Source organism: Lactuca serriola, chromosome 5 (assembly GCF_051521515.1).
Source record: "Lactuca serriola cultivar US96UC23 chromosome 5, Lser_US96UC23_V15, whole genome shotgun sequence".
Classification (NCBI taxonomy): Eukaryota; Viridiplantae; Streptophyta; class Magnoliopsida; order Asterales; family Asteraceae; genus Lactuca; species Lactuca serriola.
Window position 1 is genome coordinate 80928821 of NC_136412.1, and position 4987 is coordinate 80933807.

Genomic DNA, 4987 nt, shown 5'->3' on the forward strand with positions numbered 1-4987 from the left:
ATAGCATCATTCTAACAAAATAATATTCTATTAGAATAAAATTCTGAAATAGCATCATTCTAACAAAATATATTCTGACAGAATATAATCGGTAAAAAATGAAATTGAATTAATTAAAAAATTCTGATTTTTTTAAATTAGGAGAATTAGTCATCCCTAAAAATCCAAAAATTTCCTTTTATAAATGTAGTTAATTGTCCAAAATACTCTTTTGCTAAAAATTGTGTGATTATATGGTACATGTTACCCCATTGTTATACACTCTCAAATCATATTAATTGATTAATTTCATCCATTGGTCCAGATCTGTGCATTCTGACACACAATACTTAGTAAAAACAAAATAACCTAGCCTTATATATATATATATATATATATATATATATATATATATATATATATATATATATATATATATAACATTTCGGTTACATAATATTTTATTGTTCTTGTAGTTTTATAACATTTTATTGTTTCATGAAAAAATATCCAAAGATGATAAATCATAAATTGTATGAAAAAGCTTAATAAAACCTTTAATATAGATAAAATATAAACTAGTTAGATTGAGAATTTGTCTTTAAAATGATTAACCATTAAAAATATATTTTTTTAAAGTTTTCTTATTAAATAAAAGTTAATAGATAGATGATATGACAACAAAAAATAATAAGCCATTAACTACTACATATTTTTGAAAATTTAATTGTCTTGAATTTGATAAAAAAAAATGGATGGACATGACTTTTACAAATCATATAGCATTAAGGTGGTACACGTTTGTGGGCATCCGTTCCGTGGTCAATTCCAACGATCACCACGTTAGCGTTTAACCTCAAGTCAAAATCATAATATTAGACTTAGAGTAGTTTGAAATGGTTCTCAAATATGACATGAAAGCTTTAAAAACCAGACCGAACCAAACGTGTGTGGTTATGGAATAATCAAGGCCCACAAATATCAAAAACAAATCCAACATTCTTTTCTTGAAAAAAAATTTCCAAACATACACCAAGAAAATAAATTATTACTTAAAAAGTTTTCATTGCAGTCTTTAAAGTAAAACCGATAGGGATGAACATATGAACCGAGGAACCAGTCGAAACCAGTACCGGAGTCGGAACCCGATGGAACCAGTCCGGTCGGGACCGGGACGATAGTTTTGTGGATTTTTGTAACCGGAATCGGTAGAACCGACAAAAACCAAAACCGTATGTTGTTATTTCTTGAGGACCGGTTCCAACATTAAAGACACAACAAGAAGATGGAACAGGTAAACCGATATTGAATATTTAAAATTTTAATAAACTTTTATGATTTATGAAACATTTACCATAATATACATTTGAATATTCACTCATTTTAACAAGTTCTTTTTTTTAAAATGAGAATATCATTAGAGATTAATAATTATATCAATGGTTATGTGGTTGGGAAGTGGTGGTGAGACGATATTAGGGATGTCAACGGGGGCAAACGGGACGGACATTGCATCCCCCGCCCCCGCCCCAAAATTTTCCCGTACACCCGCCCCCGTTCCCACCCCCAAAATCTTCATCCTTTTCACCCCCTGTCCCTGCCCCCGAATTCCCCTTCTGAATAAAACAAACTAAATAAAACATTACCTTACATAAAAACATAAAAACATAAAAATTTAAAACATAAAAAAAAAAAAAAAAAAAAAAGCAAAATCCATTTCTTTTTAAAGTGTGTGTTTGTTCCGATATAAAAAGAAATGTATAAAATGTATGTATATATAGAGAGATTAAATTTAAAACCGAAAAAGAATTTTATTTATTTATTTATTTTTATTTTTTATAATGCAACGATTAGTAAAGAAGTGACAACGGTAAAAAAAAACACCCAATCACGACCTTTGTGTTCGTCCTTCTTCGCACTCACGTCACACCCTACCCACCGCCCTTAGGGGCGGTGTTTACGTGTCCTTTGTGCGGACACATTAGCATCACGCGTGACTTTGTATCGCCACTCCAGATAGCTTTATGGTGTTATAGGTATACCTTATAGCCTAATAATCATAATTTTTGTTGCTTTAGGTGTTAAAACCAAAGGTGTAAGGAAACGTATGTATGGTATTGTCTAGGTAAACATGAAGTTCAATTAACATACGGTTACTATCAGTACAAAGTGTAACTATGTTACAATTATGTGTACAAAATTATGGAAAAGAAAATCTACTACATTGCCTATGTTGATAAATAATCTAAACTAAAGTGTGTTGATATTTCTTGAGCTATGATTCCCGAAAACAATAAGTCACATTAGATTGTAAAATAAGCCTGGAGTATCTATTGCATGCAAGCATGATGTGACAACCCAAAATTTTCTATTGCTTTGAATGCTCAGCCAGTCAACCCAAATTAGTGTCAGACTTATTCCTGCTATCATTTGGCACCTTTTAAAGTCTGTTCGAGCATTCTGAGCCCAATACACTTAAGGAATAAGTGTTGGGGTTTATCTACCGAAGCTATAGTACAACGAACGGGCCGAAACACATCTACCTGGAGTTCATGGCCAACACATGGGACTTTACGGACGTAAACTCCATGTGGGCCGTAAACTCCACCTTATGTGGAAAGTTGGCCATTTGTTCATTCCACCCTTTCCTTTGGCTCAAATCCTCTCAACTATCATCCCGCTCTTCGTCCCCGATCTTCAAAACTCGTAAGTTTCTTGTCCCAACTAGTTGATATTCTACTTAAGCTAGTGATCTTACATGTTTTCATCCATGAAATTCATGTTTTCATAGATCTTCAAGTTTCACCAAGAACATCAAGAACACACACTAGTGTTCTCGGCCAAAAACGACCATTCAAGCTCCTAGATCATATGTACTCTTATCCTAACTCATTGTACACTAGGTTTAACATGTTTAGGGCTTAGAAACAACAAGAAATCAAGGATGAATGAGAGTTTACGGCCAAGGGACGTTCTTAGGCCGTAAACTCCCTTTAAGGGTGCAAAGTTGCCCTTTCTTCCTTCCTTATGCCCAGAATTCAACCTAGAACCAACCACCATTGAAGTGGGAACCTTAAACATCAAAGAAACCATGTCCTCATAGAGTTTACGGCCGTAAACCCCTAAGGAAATGGTCCTTGGGCCGTAAACTCCATAAAGGGGGGTCATATGATGCCTCTAACACCCCTTATGGCTTGTATAATTGACTAGAACCTTGCATGCTTGATCTAGGAACAACAAAACAAAAAATGAATGGGCAAACATGAGTTTACGGCCGTAAACTCATGTGTTTACGACCGTGAACTCCTCCAAAGGTCCATTTGGAGCCCCAAATCACTTTCTATGCCCTAGATTCGAGTCTAGCTTAATCCCTTGAGTGGTATTAGACTTTTGAACACCCAATGGCACCACTTCCATGAGTTTACGGCCGTAAACTCATGGGGGAAGTGGTATTGAAACCGTAAACACCCCTAAGAGCCACCATTTGAGGAGTAAACTCCAATGTGAGGCCATACACTCTCTATATGCAACCCTTGGTACTCCTAGCACTCGTAGTTAAGTGTTTTCATACATTAGGATGTCCTCACTTGCATAATTAGTTATTAAATGACTAATTAGATACTTAAATGTATCATTACATGTTAAATAGGATCTGAGTGTGTGTTCAAGTCCTCACTTGACATCTAGCCTCCTATACCGTTCGTTCATCCGAATCGCCCACGTCAGGTGAGTTCATACCCGTGAATTAACCTTTTAAATGATTTTAACTGCTTTTATGGGGGGGAATACAAGTTGAACTATACAGTTATTAGATCAATCACATGTGATAATAACTGTATAGCAAAATAGATTTTGGCATGTTAAACTACTTTATCCAACTAAAGGTGTTTCAAATCATGTTTTCGAGTCCCGTTAAAGTATGAATGTCCCTTTTTAGATTATTAAAGATTTTCCAAAGGTTTTCAAAGCTTGCTTTATAAAAGGAAATCAAGTTATAAATTCTTATTCATAAGTTTTCCAAAGCTTTTTACCAAATTTTCTTTTATGCTTTTATATTATAAAATGCATGCCCATTCATGTATAGTTATATAAGTAATGTTTAAAGGACTTAGGAAGGCCAGCTCGCCTTACCTCCTTTTCTTTGTTTGGATGTGGCTCTAGGGTATCGGTTATCCGTCCGAAGGTCGTTTAAATATTAGTTGTATATATTATGTATACATGTATGGTCATAAAATTTCGATCAGCCAGTTCATCTCCTTTGGGTAACAAAGGCATCCTTCCATTATTCATATCTCTAGAACACTAGTAACTATTATAGGAATACTTAGGGGATTCTATTTACTCACACACACACATACACACACACACACTCTCTCTCTCTCTAGTACGACGAATTACTCAGGAGTCAGTTCATTCGTGTGTCTATACTATTATTATAATACTTTAAATGGAATTTGACGTACTATTTCCCGATACGACGCTTCATAGTGCCATCGCCGTGTAACCAGAGTCTCCTGGAGGGAGAGCAGACATCATGTGTATAGATCTATACGGGACAGACACTCCGGCATCCTGACTGCTAGCTATAATCTGAGTCGGTATGGCCCATGGGTGACATAATGTTACTAACTCTATGCATTACCTGTAGGGTCATCAAGGATTCGATCGTTCATCAGCATGGTTACATACGAGTTCACATTCAACCCTTTTATATCCCTTTAGACTGAGCCAGGCGTATTGTTCATTCGATACCCTCCTGGAGTCTATGTTTTATTCACTTTTAGACTTTGCGAGGCGTCCCGTCGGGAGTCTATGTTTTATTCACTTTTACACTTTGCGAGGCGTCCCTCCTGGATTCTATGTTTTATTTACTTTTAGACTTTGCGAGGCATCCCGCCTAGAGTCTATGTTTTATTTACTTTTAGGCTTTGCGAGGCGTCCCGCCTGGAGTCTATGTTTTATTTACTTTTAGCCAGCAGTATTACTGCTGAGGTATAATATTATTTTT